Source organism: Acanthopagrus latus, chromosome 2 (genome assembly GCF_904848185.1).
Source record: "Acanthopagrus latus isolate v.2019 chromosome 2, fAcaLat1.1, whole genome shotgun sequence".
Classification (NCBI taxonomy): Eukaryota; Metazoa; Chordata; class Actinopteri; order Spariformes; family Sparidae; genus Acanthopagrus; species Acanthopagrus latus.
The window spans coordinates 3,566,445-3,593,585 of NC_051040.1; the positions used below are offsets into that span (position 1 = coordinate 3,566,445).

At 44.0% G+C, this 27,141-nt stretch overlaps 1 long non-coding RNA gene across 1 annotated transcript; it reads right to left on the bottom strand.

The window, feature by feature from the left end:
* Positions 1-23,630: 23,630 nt before the first annotated feature.
* On the bottom strand, positions 23,631-27,141 carry LOC119009900. Its single transcript, XR_005071844.1, has 2 exons — positions 26,843-27,141; positions 23,631-25,165 (listed from the first exon to the last, which is right to left on the bottom strand). It is a non-coding gene; the product is annotated as an uncharacterized LOC119009900 (long non-coding RNA).

A 27,141-nucleotide genomic window follows, 5' to 3' on the forward strand; every position in this document is an offset into this window, starting at 1 on the left:
AATATCCTAGACAGCTTTATATTTTTACGACGACTGAGGCAGAGTTATGACGAGCTAAAAAAAAAAAAAAAAACCTGCTTCACTGTCACAGCACAGAGCCGCTCACAGTTAGTGATGCTCTCCAGAAAATTAATCTCTCGACTTCTAATCAGGTTTTTGTATTTTAGTTATTAGTTTGTTTGTAAGCTGTTTAAATCCAGCAGATCCTGGTGAAATAACCTGATGATGATAACCTGATAATAACAGATTTTTTGCTATTTCATGAACATTTGTGTTGCTTCAGTTTTGTGTTCACATGTGTCTTTTAGCCTCCAGGTGAATGATCAGTTTGCAGCTTTTATCTTTAATCATATACTCCTCGGCCTGCTGACATCATAACCGCTGGATCATTTTCACCATTTCTTTATCAACTTCCTAAATCAGCAGGAGTGGACCGACTGCAGATAAACGTGCCATAAATGTTTTATTTTCCCCTCAGACGTCCCAGAGAAGGAGTGTTCGTGTCCCTGTGATCCTGCGTCAGGACTGAGTCACAGCGCGGCGACGACCTCCACCGTGACGCCGCTTCTCACTGCTCACAGCACTTCCCTTTTTTGTTTTTACTCTCTGTAGTTCTGCTCAAAGAAGCTTTCTACTAAAAGGATCCCCCCCCCCTTTGCATTCTGGGTAAATGATCCTCCATCTTCAAGTGCTGAAGCTGTTTTTCTGTTTCAGTTTCAAGTTCCCTCTGACACTGAACTCTGGGATTCAGGGGGTTGTTTGATCCGCTTCACATTCAGCCACTTATTGGATCCATAAAAGTCTTATCAGTTTTTTTGGGTCACGCTTCTGTGCATTTAGCGTCTAAATGTTTTGAGAAGCAGCGACACAAACCGCCCAGTGAGCACATCTTCACTGCACAGATGAACAAATCAAACACGATCACAACAAACGCTGGTTTGTTTGTCGACGCCTCTCCGGAAGCGTGTGAGATAAAACAAATAAAGATCCCACCCTATTTTTTCTTCTTCTTTTATTCAGTCAAGAGTCCGTCTCAGCTCGGAGCTATTTATGACCGTGTGCACCATAAAAACCAGTGACATCACCGCAGCAGGCTGGTAACAGCCGGTGACCTGACGGCGGCCCGACTGGTTTATAGAAGCTTTGTGTTTCACACCGCAAAGAACAGAAACACACACTTTAATAGTCACGACTCTCAAGGACCAAAGTCTGTAGATTTACACTTCTCCAGCTGTGCATTCACTATTTCTTCTTTAATATTTCTTTATTGTATTTTATAGCCGTGTGAATTTAAAAAGTTGACTAGTTTTCATATGTTTTAAGTGTTTCCAAACTGCACTTAAAGTGATTTTCACAGTTAGATTTAACTCATCAACTCATCCTCGATCGACTCCATTAAAGCTCAAACAAATCCTGACCGAGAAAAAAATGAATTTGGTTTGTTAGTCATGCTGAAACTATGAGACATTAATCAGTTGGCAGATCGACAGACAATTAACTGACAGCAATGTTGAGAAGTGATCCATCATTCACCTCTTTTATAAAGAGAAAAAAGGCCAAATTTAAAGATATAATCTGCAACATTTCTGCCTTAAAAGGCCTTAAAGAATGACTTGATCTTTGTTATATATTTCATTGAGTTATTATATTCCAAATGTTCCTGACAACATTCAAACTCTTTGAAGTTTCAGACTATTTTGACCTAAACAAAAAATCTGTTAATTGTGAAGATGAAAACAGAAAAAAATAGAAAAAGAATTTCTTCCAGCATTTGTGATAATTTGCTTCTTTTCGTTCTTTCTTTCTTTCTTTTGGTTCTCCTCCGGGTGTCAGAACATTTAAAGATGTCACCAACACTTTCAGAAATTGTTGATTAACTGATTAATCAGCTTGATTTCTTGCAGCTCATTGTTTCTGTCTTTGTACTGAGGTCTTTGAAGGAACGTCACATTTTCTGATGAAGGTTGGTTCAACAATCTGCTGCAGGGACACGCTGCAAAACCTCTGAAAGCTCGAGTGAAGAGGGTTCAAGAGTTTATGGTTGGAACTAGATCCAAGATACAGTTTGGGTCAAGGGGCTACAGCAGTGAGACATAAGCTGTTAGCAAGTCAGATATCACGTCAGCTTATTTCCTAACAGAGCTGAAGGACGGCGGCAGGTTCGTACCTGATGTCCCGACTGACTCACGTCTTCCTGCTGCACACTGAGTTTCATTAGTCATTCACCATCGATCTGTTGTTCTCTGCCTCTCTCTCTCTCTCTCTCTCTCTCTCTCTCTCTCTCTCTCTCTCCGTCACACACACACACACACACACACACACACACACACACACACATGAGCACGCACACACATGCTTCCAGGATCTTAGGCCAGCCCGTCATCAGTTAAAGGATGTGGAGGAGGAAGTGGATCGCCTGCTGCCACAGGCTGCTGCAAACCAGCCGCCACCCAGCTAACTGACTGACAGGCTATGTGACCTGTTCGCAGGCTGGTTGAGGAGGCAGGTTGTGTGTTTCCAGCCCTGTAAACTCCGACCTCACTGTTCACAGCTACTGCACGAGTCGAAACCCAAACCTGAACCGAAGTCAAACCCTCAAACAGCTCTGAGGAAAAGAAGTTGGGAGAGGGAAAAATGTCCTCACTCAGCAAACTGTCTGATCTCAAGTTCTAACAATTGAAATTGATCCTCACAAACACACACACACACACACACACACACACACACACACACACACACACACACACACACACACACACACACACACACACACACACACACTACCTGGACCACACCCAGTGTTCCCCAACAAAACATTCCTCCAGCGTCAGAGAGTTGTGAAACTTCTGATGCAAGATAACTTTTTATGGTCGTCTGCGCTGGGAACTAGACATACCTCTCCATGAATGTTATCAATACGGTGTGTATATATTTTATGACTGTTACTTCCTCTATAGAGGTAACGTTCACGCCTGCCTTAAAATAAATGCATCACAACATTTACATTTAAACCAGCTGGAACAAAACAGCTGCTTCTGTTACTGGACCGGGCCGTCGTGTCCTCCCTGTGTTCCTCACTTCCACACTTCACTACACTGTAAAATAAGATGACACAAAATTGATTTTGACAGTAAGCCAGACCGTTCTGTTCACCCACCCCTGGACTCTGTGACCGTGGGTGGGGGAGGAATGTGGGTGACAACGGTGAGACGGCGAACGGGGGGAATGAGCACAGACTGTACCGCCGGAGGGGGAAGGTTGATAGATGGCCCAGATACTGATCTCAGGGTCAAAGTCTTGTGGTGGGTTCGACTTTGACAAAATTAGGAGAATGTGTTGTTTGAAATCTGTTGTTTTCATCGCAGAATATCTCCAGAACAACGTGGGGAGTTGACTGTCGGCAGGTTATGGCTGGCGGTTAGAGCAGTAGGGAGGTCGGAGGGTAAAGTTACGGTTTGGATGTATATCTGGCAGAGGATGATTCCAGTGAATGTGGACATTTATGTGTGTTTCTGCAGCTCGTGTTTGAAGAGCGAGTGATCGTGTGGACTGTTGTAACAAGCTCACAGCTAACTGTGTGACTGTGGTGGTGTGTGTAACGGCTCAAGCTCAGACAGATCGAATTGAACAAGCTTGTTTAAACCTTCTTCTTTATTCATACGTACGTGAATCTGTCTTTCTGTGAATCCTGAAAAAACACAGTGTAGTTGGAGAGACGTTCAGTGCACATGATGGTCAGTTTTGGATTATTTTAAACTCAAAAATGTGAATTCAACAGACAGATAAAAGCCAAGTTGGTCAGACGGAAGCTTACAGCTGACATGTATACCGCCAGTCAACATTATAATTCATTAACACACAAAGAGAGAAGTTTGTTTGTTTGTGTCACACTGCACTCTTCTGTCTGACCATCGTGGACCTCTCCAACATAGAATTGATTTGTGGTTTTCAACACCTTTATTTCCATTTTTTCAGAGACTTGACACTCAGACTTCGCTCTCAGTTTGTCTGTAAACAAAAAACAGAGAAATGGTTGCCAGCTCTCAGTATAGACACAGAGATGTACAGATATTCCTCTCGCTCTGTGGTGTCTGCAGGTTTGATGATAATTTGAAGGACACGACTGTCTTTGCTGGTGGACTTTGGGGGCTGTTGGTGTGTGTGTGTGTGTGTGTGTGTGTGTTAGCGGTCTACGTGGGTAGTCACAGGTCAGATAGAGCAGGTAACTGATTACCCAGTCCGGTCGAACCAGGTCTGTGTGTGGGAAGAGGAGGGCAGCAGCAGAGGGAGGCGCTGCATCCTGAGGTCGGATCTTTATATCCTCATTAGTTTAACCCTTAAAGCTTTACACCCTAAACTTCACACCCCGGCCGTGAATGCAAAGGGATTTCCTCTGCATTGTCGCGTCTAAAGCGAGCTTTTGTTCGGTTAAGACGCAAGAAAAACAGAGCGGGAGCAAAGCTCTTTAAAGAGGAGAAGATTCGGCCGTTTGGACAAACAAGATTTGGCCTCCGAGGGTTTCAAATGACAAACCTGCGGCTCAGTTCCAAATGAAACGAGGAATTTGTTTCATCGAAATCTGTTCAAGTTACCGAAGAGAGACAGAAACGACACTTGTAGAAATGATTCATACAGCATCAAAATACAAAATGAGACGGATTTATTAGGAAGAGATAAAAGAGCTTCACCACAAGATGCTGCTGTATGACGTCCAGCGTTGTCTTGTCTTGTCTCTTGCCAGTACGTTTGTTAATAATATATCCTCCGGTACATCATCATCATCATCATCATCATCATCATCATCATCAGCTCCAGACAAACTGATGTCTTGACTCTTTAACTGCTGAAATAAGTCCCTGATGTCCGTCTCTCCGGTCTCGCTGCAGTGCACGAGGAAGCGAAGTTTTAAAGTGCCGGGGTTAAAGGTGAAATTGGTTGTCATGGCAACCTCTTTTGGGTCAGTATCGGGGGTCTTATCAGCTCTCTCTCTCTCTCTCTCTCTCTCTCTCTCTCTCTCTCTGAGCAGAGATCAGTTTGAATCCCCTTCACATTCCAACTCCCTCCAGATAATCATTAAAGTGATCATATTGCAGTAAATGTAAAATGAAGGATTGTTGATTTTATTCATACATTTTTTTTTGGTCATGTTCGGACGTCCGGCTCGTTGACGACCGCGTCGTTGCTTCAGCACAGAGACAACTTGTGATAACAGTGATTTCAGGTCAGGGATCTGCGCTCTGATTGGTCGGTGTGTTACATCACTTACGGTATTTCAGCAGGAGGAGGAATTTCCCAGTTTGAGATCAATGAAGCACAGCTGTACTCCTGCTATGACTACAAGCATCAGTATTTATACTGCATTAACATGGACTGCTGCAGTGCTGCTACTGCTATTACTCATAGTTATTATATTCCTACTTCAAATACATACTTTAATATAAACTTTAATCTATAAGTAGCAACTACTGCTTCTTCTTACTACTGTTATTACCACCACTTATACCATGAGTCTAACTACTTTTAACATAACCTCTAAAATCACCAATACATGCGTCACAAATACATGAAATGGTATAAATACTGGTACTAATACCTCTACTACTGTCCAGTTTGAAGTAAAGAAAAGCAAAATGTAACAATACTGTAAGTAAAGTTGAAAGTAATGCTGCTTAGAGTAAAACTACGACTGTGTTACTATTGCTGCTGCTCATTCTACATGCACTATTAATCATGTGATTACTCTGCTGCTAGTTAAAGATAATGACAGTAATAATAACTTTATTTACAGAGCGCAAACAACAAGTGTATGAGGTGCTCTGAAACACAAAAGAAAAGCAGGAAACTCAGGACGGCTGAATAACAACATGAGCACAAAACAGACGTCCAGATTGAGAAAAACTTCAATAACGACAATAACATATAAAAGCAATATAAAAAAGACAACATTGCGTAATTAAAATCCCATAGTTATGTGTTTATGACCTCTACAACTGTTATAAATACAAAAACTACTGCTAATAACTCCACCTTTAATGTTACTGTCAACTACATGTCTACCAGAAATACAGTTCATTATTAAAGCTGCTGTGTGTGACCGTTACAACACTGTGTATTCATGAGTTTGTGTGTTGTCAGCTCCTGTAACAAGTTAATCCTGAATACTTCTCATCTTCCTTCGGCCTCCAACAGGTGGCTTCTTTTCACATTTTCTGTTTCCTTTTCCTTATTTGATGCTCATTTCCTTCCTTCAGTTTGCTGACACGACCATCAATAATACAAAATATTGCTCATAGTGCAGAAACAAAACCTCTAGTCCTGTTTTTTTTTTTTTTTTGCCGCCCCCACCCCTGAAAGCCTCGCTCTACCTTCCCCTCTTATCAGTGTGATTCCTGGCCAACCCCCACCCACCCCACCTGTAGCGCCAGGCCACATCGCCACCGTTACTCATTAACCAGGACTTCCTTTTATCCAGCCCAGACAACCCCGAGGTCACTGCCCGACCCGCAGCGCTCGGCTTCAGATGCCGATCTGACTCTGATATCAGCCTCAGATAGGCCCAGAAATACCTTAAAAACAGACGGACAGCAAGCAGAAACAAACCTTTAGAAACGTGTGCAATCATATATTTTTCTTAACTGTCTCTTCTGCTGTCATTTACTTCTTTTCCTGCTGGTTGATGGTGACCCACAATGAGAGCTGCAGTTCTGACTTCCTCCACACTGTCACAACAGCAGCACAGGACTAATGGATCTGACTAACGCTTCAGCGGACTGTTTGGTGACTCAATCTGGGCTGTGAAATAAAGGGAGCAGTTAGGTTTTATTACCAGCGCCTGGAAGATTAATGCAGAGGTGTGATGACGGGGTTAAAACTGTATTGATCATGTAGAGATGTGGGGGCAGAGAGATACTTTCATTGATGTCTGAACAGCTTTACAGACTCTCGCTGCCCGACTTCTGTTTGCTTTCTATAATGTTAGAAGAAGTATTCGGGTTCTTTACTTACGTAAAAGTAGAAATACCACAGTCTAAAAATACTCCATTATGAATAAAAGTCTTGAATCGAAATACACGTTGAGCATTTTAATGTACTCAAAGTATTTAACACACTGATTTGTCACGTATTACTGCCTCACTCTGCCTCAAAAGAATTAAGTCTATCTCCGTCAATTTGACTCATTAAAAGGGAGTTTACAGGATGCATTGTGGGTAATGTAGGCATCAGGTTATGAAAAGCAGCATAACACTGTTGAACTCAATTGGAATCAAAACAGCAGAACCAGCGATATCGCCTGTTTTATTCCGCTCCTCCATTACCCACAATGCAATATAGCCACTGAGTTCTGCCTCCTGAGTCACAGAAGGATGTATCCGCCCTTTTTGCACATGATCAATAGTTCCCCCAAAAAACCTTTACTGTCTATTAAAATCATTACTGACAGCAAATGACACAACATTTTACTTTTAACAAGCAAATCAATGATGGAAACCATCGAATGTGGGTTGAGTTTACTGACATTAACACAGGAAACACAATCGGCACATCGCTGGCTGCGAGCTGAGCGCCTCAGGATGCATGATGTCACATGAAAGCCACCGGCCACACATGCAGATGAAGGTGGAGGGTAGTTAGCTGTGCAGCGGCGTGCAGCTCACTGTGAACTGATGCCACTGTGGATAAAGAGCCGCCCTCCATTACTGTCTGTCAGACTGCCGACCGCTGAACTGGTCGATGTTAATGAGCACAGTGTTGTTTCTCTCAGCAGAAGAATAACGATGAAGCAAAAGATTTAAACTACTTAATAAATTAAAGAAAAGAAAAGTAATGTCAGCTGTTCCCGTTGAATATGAGGTGGAGCTGCTGACGGCACACATACTGTAGATCTCGGGCCTCGACGTGATAAGATTTAGTTTCTGCTCCGTGCCTAAACGATAAAGAATTATGTTAAAATAAAGAAACCTGGGCGAGGGCAGGAGGCAGGGCTGACCAATCATTAATGCGGCAGGTATGCCCCGTGTCGTTATCAGCTGGCAGACGGCCAAGCCCCGAGCCGAAAAACAACACACAAAAAAAAAAAGTGGCTTATCAGTGGAGGTCGGCCCTGCTCCTGCCTGCTCAGGCCTTGAGAGCTGAGAGTGAACCAGGGCAGCAGACAGGAGCCACTTACACTACAGGACAGGTTGTGAAACAGCTCACACGTATGTAGAGTCCAGATTCTACAGATTAAATCAAAAGGCAGCGATGTGGTCGGCAGTGTTGTTATTTTACTGTGAAGAGAATATTTAGAAATGTTTTAACTTGCTCAGTGTTTCTGGACTCATCAGTCGTGTTGTTGATGAAGAACAGAGGCTGTTGTGACTTTTTTTCGACGAAGCTTCTGAATGAATGTGTGTGAAGTCATGTGTTGTGTGGATCTGTGAGATGTCGGTGTGTGTGTCTGTTGCAGTGACTCGGAGTTATCATGATTTCTGTGTTCGGTTGAAGTCAACACCCCCCCGACACCTGCTCACACCCACAGCCCTCTTCTCTCACCCCTGTCGATCAAACAAGGGTGGGGTTGGGGCAGGGTCACTCTGAGGCTTCCAACTGATCCCATCAAAACCCATCAACTGTGGTGTGTGTGTGTGTGTGTGTGTGTGTGTGTGTGTGTGTGTGTGCGCGCATGTTTGCACAGTGGTAAAAACCTGAAAGAACACCCCCCACCCTCCTCCTCCTCCTCCTCGTCCTCCTCTCTATCCTCCATAAACCCTCCCCTTTACCCAGAACCTCCCAGGACACCCAGGTGTGACTGACACACACACACACACACACGCACACGCACGCACGCACGCACGCACACACGGAATAAAAAATATACCCCACACAGTTTCTTCTACGTATGTTTATATCCGTGTTGATTTAATGCAGACAAATATGAAAGTGTAACTCGCTCTGTGTGTCTCATGGTACTGTGTGTGTGTGTGTGTGTGTGTGTGTGTGTGTGTGTGTGTGTGTGGGCTGAGACCCCCGTGTCCCCTGCACTGACAGATAGAGCCGGTGCTATTAGCTCAGTGCCAGGTGAGTCTGTGAGTAAACAGAGCAGACAATAGATCCAGCCCATCTCCTCCTGACAACCCGGCTCTGTCAAAGCCCGCCATTGTTCTGCTCAACCTGTGTGTGTGTGTGTGTGTGTGTGTGTGTGTGTTGGAGTGATCTAACTGAGAATATACCCCACTATATACAGATACGGACCCACACTAACATGCACAATACATGTGCAGATGTGTGTGTTTAGATGCTGCTGGTTTTGAGTCCCTCAGTGAAGCTCTGGCAGGTGAAGGATGCAGCATGTAGAAGAGAAAGTTTCACAATGTAAAAGACATAAAAAATGTCACTTTTGGGCCAAAAAGGATCTGTCTTAAATCAGGATCAGCCCTGAGGTTAACCTCGCTGTATCTTTTGTGCGTCTTGTCAGTGAAAAAAACGGAAATCAGCTTTTGTCTTAAATGTTTGAAGCCTGCATTGTTTTGGACCATAACGAGCCCTTCACTCAAACAGCACAGGGTGGCAACATGGTGTTGAAGTTAAGGTAACTAGGAAGTCCCGTTAGAGGAACAGACTCGTGTTTAAATGCTTATCAGACACCTAAACACCACTCAGTGAGCTCAGACATGACCGAAAGGGAAAACAACTGTAACTATTTCTTATTTTGTCTCAAGGTTTGAGAGGCACACAGTTGAAACACAGCATTCATAATACAAAGTAATCAACCAGAACAGCAGCTGGATGATATCGTGCTGCTTTAAAGTCGTAGAAGTACAAACAGAACCAGATACCGGACCTAAAAACAACGCCTGTTCAGTCCAGTGAGATCTGCTCTCCTGGTGCATACGTTGGTTTTCTAGCTTCTGGATTTACTGCTCGGCCCACTGAGTATGAGCAGCAGTGTCACCGCAGACGCTTTAAATCGCTTTAAAATGCAGTTTAAGCAAACATGCGTCCTCCCAAGTCAGAAATCACCGGCTCATCAGGGGGTTAGTGACTCAGGATTACTGTAACAGTCCTGAAACAGTGACACTCCAGCAGCTGATGAGGTTATCTGTGGCAGTTTGGACTGTGGAGAGAGAACATCCGCGACTGAGCTGCACATCCCTGCCGCCCCTCCTTCGCTGCTCTCCTCCTCCCAGCCACCATATTGTGCAAACACACCATGCAAACAGCTGGGAACAGCGTGTGTGTACGAGTGTGTGTGGGCCCTACATATACATTATATGTATGTGTGTGTGAGTGTGTGTGAGATAGAAAGACAGACTGCGAGAAAGAAGGTGGAGAAAAGTAAAATACTAAGACACAGAAGAAGAAACAGAGAAAGACAGAAGAGGATTCAAAGACAGAGATAGCGGCGCAGGAACACAGAGGCCTTTGTTTCTTATCCTCCCCTCATAGGTGTCTCACACTTTAACCCCATGACTTCTTCACCTCTCAAACCCCCCCAGTCACCCCCTCCCTCCTCCTCTCCCTCCACACCCTGCGCCATTCATCCCTCCATCTCAGCATCCCTCCGCCCTGCACTCCATCCCAGTGCAAACACTCCTCAGTGCCGCAGGAACAAAGCACGGATGAATAATGGCAGTGAAATGTCACCGTTTCTTCGTGGCCGCCGCCTCCTCCCCTCGCCCTGCGCCAGGGCCGAGCCCGAAGTTAACCATTAACCAGCCGGCACGGCACCTGAACCTGGAACAATGAACAGAGAGAGGGAGGGGGAGGGATGGCAGAGAGGTACAGAATGAAACTAAACACAGGATAGATTTGAACTTACAAATACTCAAAGTCTGATTCTAACAGACAGAAATGTCCCGTTTGGACTCGTTGACATGCTTCAAGTTCAGACTTAGACCTAAATTCATTTCTGCTAACAGGTTTAAAAGAACAATTTCAAACCCAAACTCACACAAATAATATTTAACCTCTATTTTCTGATTTGATATTTTTGCAAAAAAGTTGTCATGAAAAAAATCATCTACTGTGAGAGTTTTATCTCATCCGCAGCGAGGACATGTCGGACTCCTGTTCTGTTTTATAAAATGCTGTTTGCTGCTGCTCAACTCATTGCTGTGTGTTTTTGCACTCCACAGGTGTCACCTGAGCTCCGAGATCACCTGTTAGTCAGACAGCCAGAGCAGCAGCGTGTTGTCTGTGGATGAAGTTTGAGTTTTAGGTAGGTGGTGTTGTTTTATTTGCTGTGGTCACGTGTCAGGACTTCTTCTTCTTCTGTTGCTTCTTCCAGAACAAAAATCTCAATAATCTCATGATCTCCTGTACTCAAAAACATTTTCATCATCAAGCTACCAAACATCTGGTGAAATTATTATTCAATATTTTAGGAAAGGCGGAGGAGAGAGAGAGAGAGAGAGAGGGAATCAAACCGAGGCTGCTGTGGCATTTGTACATGATACGCTCTCTACCAGATGAGCTCCTCCTCTAAAACATCGACGTGAACACAGAGGAAGTTTCCTCCTGCAGCAGATGGATTTTAAAATGCTGCACGCACATCAATCATCACAGTGAGGCTCAAACATCCAAGTGAACAAAAACATCCACCATGAATTAACGCCTGACGAACTGGTTTTAAGATATACAGACGTTTCATCTGCTCTCTCTGTAAAACACTGACAGGAGACTCGCGTCTGCTGTCGTCTTTTCTCTCTTTCTCCGGCCTGTAAAGATCAGAGACACATCCAGCCTCCACGCTGTGGATCGTCTCATCGTCCTGCTCTGAAACAACTAATCTCTCTCTCTGTTCTCCCTGAACTTCACCTCTTTGTCGCTCTTACTTCTCCCTCAGATGCAGACTCCTCCCTCCATCTCTGCTCTCTCCTTCTCTCACTATAAATACCTCCGTGTGTTCCCTCTCTCTCTCTCTCTCTGGCCTCCAGCTAACACTGGTACCTTTGTGCAGCTAACATGCCAGATGAGACTAAAATTAAATGTACTTTAATTGCAGCTTGTGCAGCGGGGTATGCGTGAGAGGTGAGGAGGATTTACCGAGAGGAAATGGTATTTTTAGGCCCTCGATTCAGTGACGACGACTTGTTACTGTTTAATGAAAGAGAGAAATAATCAAACAACATTTCAAAGGATCAAAACCCCCCGAGAGCTTTAGGAAGCACTGAAAGTGTGAGAGGAATCAGGAAGAGTTACAGCGCGTCAGCACTCCAGAAAAACTATTAATTAGAGGGTATTTTATGTATGTGTTGCTGCTTTTAAAAGGTAAACGAGAGAGTTTGAATAATTAATCACAAAATCATTGCTTTCCATCAGCTCTTCAGACCTCATTGTTGCTCTCAGTGAACAAATCAAAGGCCTCGGGTCTGTTTGTGTTAATAAACGCTGCTTTTGTCCAATGAAGCAAAGATTTCCACACTAACAATCTTTTTAATTCATAGCAGTGTTGGAGAAAATGCTCCAACAGTCATGTAAACTCTGACCCGAGGAGCAGTGAGGTAGTTTTCTTTTTTAAACTGATTCTTTATCATCATTTTGCAGAAGTAATAATCAACTTAAATTCAAAGTTAAAATCATTACATCAACAGTTTTGCAGCAGTAACCATTCAGTGTATTTATATTCAGATATTTACCTCTTCACGTAGTTTTTATTGTTGGTGGCGGAGTCTGCCACCCACAAGGGATCAATACACAATGATGTCATATAATCCAGCGTTAACTTGAATTTGTTTTGTTGTTCTTTTGTTGTAAGTAGCTCCTCAGTGACAGGAACACACACAGGAATCAACCAATCAATGGCAAATCTGAAAAAGTCATAACTTTGATTATACACATACAGTGCACTCAGCAAAACACACACGGTGAGCATCTAAGAAACATTTGCAGAAAGCTTTTTAAAACTTGTTAAACATAAATCAATAGTAAGAATAAATGAGTGTACTTTACTTTATGTTGTGGAATTGTTGTTGTTTCTTTCACTTCACTTAAGTTAAGATTGAGTTTTGGATTAAAATACCTGCTCTTGTTGCCACAAACACAGCTGGAGATCTCCAGTGGTTTCACACTTCAATGTGTAGAAAACACGGTCCTGAACAGTGGTCTCTGGCTACCTGTAACTCCACCAACATCCCGCCTGCCTCCTGAGATGAAAGTCTGAATGTTATATCACACTTAACGTATAAAAGCCAATATGGTACACATGACAGAGACTAATGTGAATATATCAGAGGTTTACAGAAACATTAACTGCCAGAATTTTATTTTGAAGGCACATCAGCGCTGCCTGATGACCAGTGGAATGATTTAAATATATTGTGTGATATGTTTTGCTAACGAGGACGCTCGCGTTACAAAAAAGACACATGGTTCCTTTAATAGAAACATAATTAACACATTATTATCACAGGAATCAGTTTTTGTTACCTTTAAGTGCACCAGTAATGTATAAATATTTGAAAGTAATGTTTTTGGTTCACAGTAATAACAGGTATAATGAATAACATCTGATTTTGAATGTAGTAAGTGTTTATTTCTGTTGACGAGTTACATGTAGCTCTATAAGAACAAGTCAAATGCTCCGAGTTTACGGACTAAAAATAACCTAAAGAGCCACAGCTGCTTATTTATTCTGATCTGAAGGGTTTTTTTTTTTTTCTTTGCTGTTCAGAAGTCAGAGGGCTCTTTGAGTCACGGTGGTTTTATAGAGAACCACCATGGTAACCAAAGACCTCTAAAGAACCTTCCTCTCTCCCGGAGTACGAGAGGAGACAGGGGAGGAGACGCGGAGGAGAGGGCTGAGACGGGTGGGGTGATGGTTGGAGGAGGAGGAGGAGGAGGAGGAGGAGGAGGAGCAGAGGGAATGGGATGGAGGTGGAGGCGGAGGAGGGGGCTGCTGGGTAAATAAGATGTCTGATTCATGGAGCGGATGTTTTGAAGGAAACAGACTGAGGATGTAGCTGCACTAACTGTACCCTCCGGGTCTCTCTCCGCTCTGTTTTTACTGTGGAAATGAACTGAACTGGACCTGTTCTGTTCGGCCCCGACTGGAACCTCACCTGTATACCTGGAGCAGCACACATTCTCCATTGATACGGTCCATTTTCCCTCTGTCTCCACGCAAACCTCGCTGGCAGGGCAACAGTGAGTCCGCGTCCAAAAACGTCCCGCTCATTACTCTCGCCGTGCCGCCTCCAGACTCCCTGCGTAACAGAAATATCATTAAAGAGCGAGCGTGGAGGAGCAGATTTAAACGTCAGTCGCCACCTCGGGTCTGTTTGCATGTCAACAGTTTGTTAGACGATGGCAGAAGGCCTGAAACCAGCCGAGAGCCAGTTTCATCTCAATGAAAATCCTGTCGTATGACTGATACGCCTGTCACACCCGCTCACATCTGGCTTTTGTCTTCAGTGGAAAAGAGTATGATCAGCATTCATTCCAGCATTGATCCATCAGCTGCGATGGAAACACCCTTTTCTCCCTTTTCTCCCTGTTCGAGCAGCCGTCGAGCGTCATTCAGTCGGTGTTAAAAGTGATCTCAGAAACATCGTCGCTGGTCTGAATGCTGCTTTTTACTGCTGCCTGTTTCCAGCACGTTCGTGATGTCGGACATGAGAGAAAAACAACAGAATTCACTTCATTATTCACTTCACATTTTTAAGATTTACCATATTTTCGTTTTCCGGTCAAACTCATTTTCAGTGGGAGTGCTTTACAAAATGTCTATTTTTAAAACAGTAAGAAGTCTCGACACAACATGAAACTGTGCTGGTAGCATCACCAGGGTCTCTACACATGAACACCAGCACTGAGAACATTGTTTGTGTGCACAGAGTCACTAAAAAGAAAGTTTTAGAACAACTCACATTAGCAGTAGCTTGTTCCACTCGCCGCCGTCCTGCCAGTGGAGAAGCTTCGATCTCAGAATGAGACGTAACCTGGAGGACAGTTAAGGTGGAACTACGTCTTCCAGCAACAACTATCCACACGAGATCTCACGTGACTTTCCCGTATTTGGTTTTAGAATTGTTTCTTATATGAGGCTCCTTTTTCAACTTGAAGGCCGATATTGTTTTAAAAGTTAAAATACAGGATAAAAAAGCAATGGAATAAAAATAGATAATTATCAGATTATTTACAGTAAGTAAGAGTTTAAGCATTTACAACATTTGAACAATATCTGAAATAATCCCACATTATTCCCTGTATGAGGAGCATCATGATGAAATATTAAAATGTTTCAGGAGACACTTTCTTCTACGAGTCGTCTCTGAGGAGTTTCACGAACACGTCGTTAACACTCAGAAGCGGAATGTGGAATAAACACAGATGTTGCACGTTCACGCCGAATATATTTACTTCAATCTGCAAGTTTTCTGTTTACTTTTGTATTTATTTAAACTTTTAATAGAGACAACAAGGACAAACCAGACTCCTCTGTCTCCCCAGTGGTGAAGTGATCTTTCCTTTCCACTCAGACCAGATTCACTGCCAGCGTCTCTCCTGTCGCCCCGCTGAATCACATCATTCACCCTCATCACCGACTCCGATCTGCTTTTATACTTTTATAAATTGCTGAAATCTCAGCCTGTTATTGTCTTCAGTGATGTCCAGAGGCTTTTAATCGCAAAATAAATTGTCTGTTAATTTTGTTTGAGGACAGTTTGTGTACAAGTGTAAATGAATTCTTTGGCCAGCCTTCGTAAAGCTTCACTTCTTCTCCTGATTACAGTAAAGTGTTGACAATTTTCACAATAAATTACCTATCATGGACATGAAAATGATAGTAGTAGGTTGTTTGCTCACTTCTATAAATCAAAGGCAGAATATAGGCCCTAATAACACAGAGTGGATGTATTTTTTAAACTTTTAAGTTAAGAAAAGACATAATCGGTGATACGATTTGTAAAACTAGTCTTAAAATCTTGTCAAATCTTCTGTTGTCTGTTAAGTTTCTCGATGAAACGTGCTCGCTGTGAAGACTCGTACTCGGTGTCGTCGACGGCGTCGGTCCAGTGGAATATCTCCGGCGTACTTTGGGTCAGTCGAGGTGTGTGTTTCTTCTCAGGCGTCTGAGAACTGGTCTGACCCTTTTTCACTTCAACCAGCTCCTTGAAAAACGGACTCTCGCCTTTTTCTATTTATCCTGCTATTTATGTCCACATGCGGGCAAGCAGAGTGTGTTTTCACTGTGTGTGTGTGTGTGTGTGCGTGTGTGTGTTTGTATGTTTAGTCCATGTGTGCATCTCTCAGTCTGCGTGTTCGGCGTGTGTGTGTGTGTGCGTGTGTGTCTACATATGTACACCTATGTCTCGGGCATGTGTTTGCTCTCGTGCCTCGTGTGTTGTCAGTGTATTTCTGTTTGAGCTGCTCTACATCTTCACTTGTTTGTGTGCGTGTGTGTGCATGTGTGTGTTTGTGTTTTCTCAGTGTAAACCAGTAGAAGGGAAACTGGTGGTGGAGGGAAAGGTGAATGAATGGTGGTGTTATTTGTTTGGTTTGGCGGACTGTACCTTTAGCGGAGAAAAAAAAAATAAAAAATCACCCGCCGTATCACTAATTCCGTCCCGTCCGCCGCCGCCTGAAACAGAATCAGCCTGTGTGTGTGTGTGTGTGTGTGTGTGTGTGCACGTGTGTTATCTATTTATGGCACATGTGTTGGAGAGGTTGTGTGTGTGTGTGTGTGTGTGTGTGAAAAGCAGAAGCTCAGCTGCTACGTGTGTCATATCAGAACGTATGAAACTTTATCTCAGTTTAGGATGACATTTATGATTCTTGTTGCAACAATCTTCGGATGGGATTTCAGCAATTAGGCCACAGAACAATCCTGAGTGATGAATCGTGGCATCGACCCGTCACTGCAACCAGAATCACAACAACCAACCGTTGTGTAGTTTGTTGCCATCTATCCAACAGCACTTGTGGCCTCTTCTCTCTGAATCTCTTCAGTTTCTCTTGTCCTGTTTGTTCTTGCTGTTTCATGTTTCTGTTGTCGTGTTTAATGTTTGTTCCTGAATTAGCGGAGCCACTTGAGTAACTGTGGAGATCAGCATGTGTTTGTTTGTCGGTGTAAGTAACACCTTCAAGCAGGTAGTCCAGTTGTGGTCTATTAAAAGACGCTAAACAAGATGTTAGCCTGTTAGCTTTAAATTTCCAGCTTTAAAATCGTCTCATCTACAAACACCGTTAATGCCTCGGACTCCGGCGGTGGACTCGGTGAGGCAGCAGTGCGCTGGAAGGCCACCCGGAGGGCACTTTACCTGCATGTGGTCAAACACGGGGGCACCAGGGACCCACGAGCCTTAACTGCTAAACTTACCTCTGTCTAAGTTCGGTCAACAGATTTACCTGGTTCAGGTGCTGCCGAGTCATTCATATGGAACCACTGACATTAAAACTCACCTCTCTCTGTATGTGACTTCTCTTTCTCCATCTCGCACACTTATTGTCATGTTGGCCCGTTCAGACTGACACACACCGGTTAGCAGCCCGAATGACGTATAACAACCATCAGGCTTATCTCAACAGAATTTAGCATGTTGTTATGCATTTACAGACTTGATAAACTACATTATACCTGGTTCTTTAGTAAAATGTCCAGTGTGTACTCGGGTCAGTTGCTGCCTGCTGCTGTGTCTGGCTGTTCATTTAATCTCTCCACCTTCCCATAAGTCATGTAATTCTTTTAAACGGACAGCAAGTTTTAATTAACTGTCTTGAAGAGCAAACAAGCCCTGAGGCGTTTTTATTTGGCTTCTGTTGGCCTCATTCAACTTCAAACAAAGCCCAGATGGAGGAAAAAGGAAGGCAGGTGCCCGTCAGGTGATAAATGGTTCATTTCTAAAGGTAATTTACAAACCGCTCCTCGTCATTTCTGTTGTCTCTTCATATGAAGGCTGGAGGATGATGATTATTATAGTTCTCCTGTCAGTACCTCTAACACAGATCATGTCTGTTAATGAACACAGGCTGGTGGACAGCCTCCGTTTCAAACAGTAAAGTATCAGGACATTTTAAAGGTTTTCGATCCTCTCCAGCGTTGTTTTCTGTCCCTCTTCCTGCTGCCTGCACCTCTCTGAGTGACGGCCACGGGAGAAACAAAAACGTCATGGATGGAAAATTTTTTGATCGATAGGAACGACTCCCTCGTATCCTTTAACCCTCCAGTCTTTCCCTTAAAACCAGTCCGACCAGTTCGCTCCCAGTGCGGCTCTGTTTGCTCTCAGCCAGCATCTCTCTCGCTGCTCTGCACGACAAACAACTGGTTTCTTCGAGCCAGGTTTCAAACGTGTTGTCTTCGCCTGAAGTCAGAGCTGAAACTGGCAGGAAGTTCTTCATCAGCCGGTCTCACTGACGGGCAGAGTCTGAAATACAAAACAACTGTGTTTTCAGTGTGCATGTCTTGACTTTTGAACCCTCTCAGACTCTCCATATGTGATTTTAAGAACACGTAGTATCTATATCCAGGAGTGGAACAGCATTCTTTTCTTCATCCCTGAAAAAGCTCACATTTTCTGGCCTTAGCGTGGCGACAGCGATACGCTCAGCGACTGCGTGCCCTGTCCTGAATGAGCCTATAGATACAGGGGCTTCTGGCCAAACTGAGGTTGAGGAGAAATTACGATGAGGCGAAACGCAGCCTTTATGAAAGAAACATTGACTGCACTTGATTGCCTGAGATGATGGAGCCTGGACAGAGAGCGGAGTCACTGCGGCTCAGTTTGGATAAGTGTGCTGGGAGACGTCAGGAGGGGGAACTGAGAGGCAACAGACCGTGCTGAAGAGATGAAGGCTGCGAGATCAAGACTTGCATGTGCGTGGACGCTCGTCCGGGTAGATACACACTCGTCGAGGCGTTGCAGAGCCACATGAAAACACAGCACACACACTCACAGCTAATTAATACAGAGGAAGAAACAGAGAAAAAGACAGAAAGTGACAGGGAGAAAGAGTGATGTGATAGTGTGTGTGTGTGTGTGTGTGTGTGTGTGAGTCATGCATGAGTACACATTGTTAGCACGGTGAAAATCCTCACAGGTTCCTGGAAGGAATTAAAAAGGCTGACGTGACACCAGGATGCAAGACTGCTCTGCAGGGCCGGTCCCACCCCTCTCCTGATCCATGTCAGGGTGTGTGTGTGTGTGTGTGTGTGTGTGTGTGTGTGTGTCTTCATCCTGTGGCTCAGTGACACTTTTTCATGCCTCCACCTGAAAGAAAGTCTGCACATTTTTATCAGTGGTGGCAAAAGTCCTGAAATCATCTCAGTATCAGCGGTATAATCTGCAGAGCGCGAGCCGTTTTTTTTCTTTCAGCATATCAATTATTTACCTTAATTTCCTGAATCAACTGACGGTGAGGACCCGAAATTAACTATCGCCAAGCGAAACATGCTGCTAGATTTCTTTCTGCTCCTGGCGAGGAAATTTCAAAAGGCTGAATGTTTGTAGCAGTCTTGTTAGAAGAAACACTTCCACTGAGTCTTTAACGTCGCTGCCATGTGGTTTCATTAACCGGCTGCTTCAGTTCTCTGCTGTCCGTCTGTGTCGGAGTGTGTGGTGTGAAATCTAAACTCAAATGGCCACCAAGGTTTTCTAAAATGGAATATATTAAAATACTTACATGCACCTTTGTTGCAAAGACTTGAGACTCACCTGTGACTTGTGAAACAATGATGTGGTTCCACCTCAGCCAGCAGGTCAATGATGCACTTTGCCTAGAAGTTTGATTTATTATCAGACCACCAGCTAAACTAATCCGCCCCAGCTGTTCTGTGTGTTATACAGCAATTATCAAAGATCAGCATACTAGTAAGCTTAGTTAGGAGGGTGAACACTGTGAGTAAAGATCAGATTTTGATCATTTAGCAGGATGCTGACTGCAGGATTCAAACAAAAATGTACACACGCGTCTAAATGAATGACTCATGCTGTTATTTACCCTCGTTGTGTGTTTATTAGGTGAGTTATTTATCCTGTACATTGAATTAATTTTGCAATTTCTTACAAAGCAACTTATTCTGCGATCTGTCTCTGATGACTCCTCCGCTCCTCCTGATTTTATTAATTTTCCGTGTCCCAGGTTGCCCCCACCGCTGCACAGAAACCCTACCCTCCCTGCGAGCTTCCTCCGTGTTGATTTGATCTTTATTTGGCCTTTTTACCGCAGCTCTTTGAATAAAGCTACTCAGCGCGTTTACGGGAAGCGCACAGCGCAACATCACAACCGGCCCCCTCATGCTTCCAAACTGAGCCTTTCCAAATTGGTTTTCACAAAACCTGCCAATTTACAGGGACGAGTTTAGAGAAGCTCTCTCTCTCTCTCTCTCTCTCTCTTCAGGAGAGTCGTGGCCCAAAAGAAGGTGATTCTAAATTTAAACCTGCAAAAAGGTAGCTTTGTAAACCCCCGAGGTGGCTTCAGAGGGGAGAGAGATCTGGAGGGAGGAGAGGAGGGGGGGTAGGAAAGCTGCAGGGAGAGATGAAGGAAGAAAAACAGGGTGGAGAAGGAACTGCAGGCTGGAGAGGACATGACACAGACGAGGATTAGATCAGATTTAATTTAGCAAAAACAATTGTCTACTTCATGTGTGATGATGAGGAGGGACTTGACGAAGGGAGATGTAAGATACGTATCAGTGAAGTTTATGAAGGTAAAAGATTCAGTGTAAATGGATCATGTTGTTGTGGGACTGGCGATGTACATCTGATGTTGTGGAAGTCACTGGAAATCAACTTTTTCAGGTGTTGATGTTTGAGGGTGTGTTGAATGTGTCCTGTGTGAGTTTGACTGATCCAGCTGTCCACACAGGCCATGTGATGGCTCAAGTTAAAGGCAAAAATGACCCAAAAAGTTTAAAAACAACAAGGCAGAGCACCAAACAAAGAGTGGAGAGTTTAAATCAGCCGACACTTGAAAACACTGGAGCGTGCAGAGCGTCTGGCGACGGCATCGTCAGTCTGGATGGCAGAAATGAACAAGTGGCTCAGAGCACAAGTCAGAGACAGAAACGTAAATGGAGAGAGGGTCCAGGGAGGGAGTGAAATTCCCCGTGCCGTGGCCGAGGAGCCGCTGGACGGGCGGCGTTCACTCCGGCCCATGAAAGGTGTGATTGTGCCACGGCTTCCCCGAGCCAGGAAAGTTCCCCCAGCGGCGGTCGGCGGCCCCTCTATCTGCCAGGAACGCAGGGACGCCGAGAGAAACCCAGCGCCGGTTATGTCAGATACCACGCCGGGGTGGGAGGACGAGGACGAAGACGGGGAGGAGGAGGAGGAGGAGGAGGAGGAAGGGAACGGGGTGTAAAAAAAAAAGCTGCTTTTCAATGTGTTATAAATACTTTAGAGAAACACACACACACACACTGGAGGACAGCGGGGCCCTAAATGAGGCCGTCGGCTCGGAGCGTCTGAATGAAAAGAAGGGCAGCTCTCAATGTGTTTATTTTGACAGGAGGGAGCGAGAGTGGAGGGGGAGGAAGGGGGAGGAGGGAGGGGATACAGAGGGAGACAGAAATGGAGAGATGAGAGACAGAAAGAAAGAAAGAAGGAGACGGAGAGAAGGGAGAAGTATTTAAGGCTCGGACATTCCTTCACTTCCAAAAACAAAGTTCCAGGGAGGCAACAGAGACAGTTTGTGGAGAAAGTTTGTTGCAAGGACACCGTTTCTTTTTTTTTTGAAGGGGGGCTTTTAAATTTAAATATGCAAATATTTTGAGCCGGGGAGGTGCATGAGGAGTATGATTTATGACTCAGATAATTTCTGCTGCCACTCTCTTAAGGATTAAGGTGACTCATGGGTGGGGTTCAGCAGGGGCGGAGGAGCGAGGGGACAATATAGATGACTGCGGGCACAAATGACTATTCAAATAAAGCGGCGTCAGATGGCTCGGGGGCTAACTGATCCTGCTGCTGCTTGTTAACTCAGCACTGTTTGTAGAGAAAAGGTGGATTTTCAGGTGTGTGAGCAGCCGTCGGTTAATGTTGGGCGAGCGCGAGGGTCAGTGGTCCCAGTTACTGAGGATGTCCATCGGTGAGAGGAATCGCTCAATGCACGAGAAGAGAAACAGAAAGAGAAAGTCCAAGGATGTCGCACAGTTTCTCCGTATCTTCACCTCTGTGTTCATTACACATCTTTATTATAGATTACAGATTATCATTATACTAACATCGTACATGTTAGTGCTTCTACAATCCTCGTCTCTATGGGAAACAACTACCTCCAAGTTAAGCAGCAGATAGCAGTGACCTCTTGACATTTATCTTCAATATTTATATTTCTATTTTCAATATTTGAACGGTGTCACAGCTGAAGTTTGTTTCTATAAGCGCTTGTGTCAGTCTTGTGCCGTGAGAACTGCGCAGGTTAGCCTGACTTCAGGGGTTTGCAGATCATCGTTCTGTTTGACAGTCCTGACAGTCGATTGTCGTATTCAAACAGAGAAGAATTCATACTTCTTCTTGCTGACAGTGGCCTCTGCGTGGTTGACCCAGTGTCCTCTTCTTGGATTCTTGAAACTTGGATTACATCAAACAAGCCGTATGGAGTTTTTTGTTTGAGTTTCAGTGTTTTTTTTTTTCTGTTTTGTATTTTTTTACATCCCGGCTACTTCGAGTTGTTTAGGAAGTCCTGCGACGTTTAAGCGCTCGTCCCTGATTCGGCTCTACGGTGCCTGCAGAGGCCCAAACTGAGCGGCGCATGTTTTCAAGCCTGTGCTGTGAAAATAAGTGGAGCTTGTCTACCTGAGCGTGAGAGGCTGTCAAGGAGTCACACACACACACACACACACACACACACACACACACACACACACACACACACACACACACACGGAGTACGGAGCCAGCAGACATAGTAGCACTCATTCATCCCCTGGCAGCAGCCGCCTCCCCCGCCCTCCCCCACCTCTGGCCTTCAATCCTTCCCCCTGCTTTTTTCGTCCCTCCACCCTCCTCCTCCTCCTCCTGCTCTTCATCATCCCCCTCCTCAGACCACGTCCATTTTGGGGTTTTTGGGAAGGTAGAAAAACAGTCTGACGGATGAACAGACAGGACGGATACATCCATAACAACTTGGCACATTAAAGTCACCGGCACGCGCCAAAACCATACGAGACGATCTGCCTCCACAGGCCGGCCTTGTTTCTGTCTGTGTTCAGTGGAAAAGACGCGCTGCTGCACGGCAGACAGGACGAGTGGGTCAGGACATCAGCAGCCTGGACGTTGAGGACCGGTTCGACCTGCTCAGCTGAGCCTCCAGCTCCTGCAGCGGTGACCTCTGACCTCCGACCTCCCCGAGGAAGTGAAGCAAAACTACATCCTCTGCAGAAACTCAAATATAGTTTCTGCAGTTTATTCATTCTTAAAGTAGCTTTAGCTTTTTTATGCTAAACAAATTAATGATGAAATATAACAAAGTCATTTAAATAATTTACTGTAGTTGAGTGGAAGCATTTCCTGCTGTTTTACACTTCCTCACTGCGACACGTTGGGGAATGTATTGCACTTTTTCATCACTATATTTATTTGTTACGTAGATTATAGATTACATGTTGCATCAGAGCCAAAGAAAGAAACAAACAATAATCAGAAAAAAACAGAAAATCCAACCTATCAGACCTCTAGTATACGTAGTAAACATATACATCATGTAGATATATCTATAGTTTACATAAATATCTTTATTGTAACTCCAAAGTGTGACTTTAGTAACTTTTGACAGAAGTGGAAGAAACAACGCTGCAGCATGCTGTCGCTCCAGAAACAAATGAGACGTGGCGCTCTACACACAAAACCATCAGCCTCTGTCACTGCTTCAGCTTTCATGTTTGCATGTTTTATACAGAGGTGGAATAACGGAAACACTCCCACTGTAAGAGTGGCTCCAGTCTCTCGTGTGTGGGTGTTAACTTTAACCCCCTGATCATCACGGCAGCACAACAAGAGGTTGGAGGGCCACTAATCTGCTCCAGCTGGGTGCTGCAGCAGCCTCTCACTGTGTGTGTGTGTGTGTGTGTGTGTGTGTGTGTGTGTGTTGCTGCTAATTGGTCCTAGCCAGGGGGCCTCTGATTGGAAAAACAAATGAGCTGCAGTAACAGGTTGGTGAAAGTGAGAGAGACCCTCAGATTCCTCTGCGACACGTCAGTCGGGCCGGGGGTCGACCATCGCGTGGAGCCTTCTGAAGAACGTCTTCCAACACACGGATCACTGCTGGCGTTCTTTAAAAACTTTGCATTACATTCACAATGTCCTCGGAAGTTTAATGTGAAAACAAAAATATTGGATTTGATTCTAATAAAGGGAACATACTGCAGATCAAATTAGAAGAGTCTTTCATTAATAAACATCAGATCAGCTGCACATCTTCTATTTAAAATGATTATTTACTTATTCACACTGAAAACTGCTCATGATGTAACTCCATCCTATTAAAAAGAACTATTTCATACAGCTGCTATTAAACCACATTGTTATTTCCATGTTTTTTTAATGTGACATTATGAAGAACAAATAAATAAATAAAAGTGTTACCTGTTTACCTAGAACCCCTCACAGGTGTTTCATGTATTTGGGCTCTGCAGCAGATTTCATCTTCACATCAAACTGGATTCAGTCCAAAGAGAGGTCTAAGTCGCCCCTCCCCTGCAGGTAAAGATAACAAAAGAGCTGCCAATCAAACATTGTCTACGCAGACAGTCTGACAGTCGGAGTTACCTGTGCACCTGTGTCCTCCTGCATACAGGTGCACAGGTTCTGAACACCTGTACGAGAGCTTTGCATTGAATTCACCACATGGTATATGTGTGTGATGTTTCTGTGACAAGTTGCTTTCTCTTTGAACACTGGACATTTTGTGGTTGGAGCATCTTGCTCAAAGGCACATCAGCAGCAGCGGCTGTCGAGGGAGGAGAGAGCCTCTAACTCTCCCCGCCCACAGTTTCCCAGCTGGTCTCTGTGGATTTAAACCTGCTCCTCTAACTTCTTCTGCCTCTGCAGCTGTATAGAGGCCGTGGCCCCAGCTGTTTTATGGTCCCTCCTTACAAGTGTGTGTGTGTGTGTGTGTTTGTGTGTCCAGCTGTGCACACACACAGCTAATGAACTCGAAGTGCCCGGCTGCAGTTGTCACGGTGGTGCGACTGTCTCGGTGCCATCAGTCAGAGAAGCCACAAAGAAGCTTGATTTGAGTTGATTCTGGTCTGAAGAAGGAAACGAGAACAGAGAGAAGACAGAGAGTGAGGAACTTAAAAAACTTAGAAAGTGGACGGCAACAACTTCGATTTCAGATCGACGCTCAGGGAGTCAAAAAACCAGAACAAAATAAAATCTTTGAGTTGTCTACAGTCACTTTTGTCAGTCAAACAACCGAGTAATTGCTTGATCAGCTTCAAACGCTACATCTGAACTCACGGATACATAACGCGTATGTGTTACGTATCAAATCAGCATTTCTGAGCTGACCTCCATGTCCGGAGATGGACACGGAGGACACACTGGATAGTCTTCATGACGAGATGTCGGGACAATTTACTGATGAGTCTGCGGCGACGGAACCGGTTATTTCACAGCAGAACTTTTTCTCCAGCACTAACAAAGTGTTAAGATTTAAAACTGAGTCCCAAGAAAGTTCCAGCACATCTGTGGTGTTGCAGAAACATAAACTGCCAACATTTACTCTGGTCATTGTGTTGCTGTATCTGTGATCAGTGACGCTACACTGTGTTTATCAGAGGTCTGAAAGAGATGTTGATCTTTCTGCTGTCGAAACAAAAGTTTGGGGGTAATTAGATGCATTATTGAATTATTATGTTATATTATTAAATCATGTCAAAGGAAGACTGAACTGGTCTTTTTGTCTTCGGTCAGAATTTCGGTCTAATTTTGTTTTTTTTTCACTCCTGTACTTTATATTGTGAGCGAGTGAAGATGAGCTTGTCTGCCGCCTCAGACACATCAGATAAACAGACAGGCACACAGGAGACTCATGAACAGAGAGACTGATAAGGAGGAAGAATAAATATATTTGCATATATGACATAATGGCAAGCATGTAAGCATCCTCAAAAGCAGGGAACCGGTAATGGGCGGGACCTTTAACATGCACACCTGTGATGACTGATAAGATAACTGCAAGCCATAATTACTCTGTGTGTGTGTGTGTGTGTGTGTATCCTGCCATGCACCTGTATTCTGTAATATATAAGAGTGTGTGTGTTGTGTCCGTCTCCTGGAAGTCATATTTTTCTGCCTTCACACTCACAGGAGTCGCGTCTTCGCGCCTCCACTAAATGAAACAGGGATAAAAAGTCTCTCAAAGCAAATTTGATTTTCGGCTCTACGATATTAAACAATCAGAGATTGTCTGTGCTGTAAACAAAGATTAATTCTCTGATTATTTGCAGCAAATATTTGCAGCAAATAATCAGTGTCCTATTTGCAAAGTCATGGATGTCTTCCTCCGTATTCTGCTGCTTCCTCGCACACATCATGACAGAGTCAAGTTTTATTTATATTTGGTTTGCTTGAGTAGACATCATGAAGTGTTTGCCTCAGTTATGCTGCGTGTATATTTTGGGAATCATTTGGGGGTTAAATTTCACCCTGAATCGGCTCAGCACTGTAAAACTTTCATCAGATCATAACTACATCTACACAACGTAATTAACAGTAAATTAAAAAAAAATTATAATAGTCAAACTGAGCGATCTGTACATGGGTGTATGTTAATAAAAAGGAGATAAGAGATTCAGCAGAGATGTGTTAGATCCGCAGATAACTGAATTCAGGTGTGTTACTGACTTATAACAGAGTTTAAAATAAAACTTTAGACCTCAGAGGGAGCAAGACTTTACTGAACGTAGTTGTTGTTTACTTACAGTCTCAGGTCCGTCAGCTATTGACTGACAACACCTTCGCCTCTGGTGGCAACAGCCGATGTTTCAGGGCTTCCAGTGCAGCCAGCAGATATTTAGATAACAGATAACGAATATCCAAGAGCCACGACTTCCTCATCTGTCAGAGATACATGTTATCTAAGAATGCTTCAAAACTTTTCTCTGCATCAAAACTTTACGTATGTTGAGGTTAAAATATTCTGTTGCCCTGTTGAGACTGCGCTGTGCAGCTCACAAAAAACACTTGGTGAAGGTTTGGAACACATCAAGGTTTCAGTACT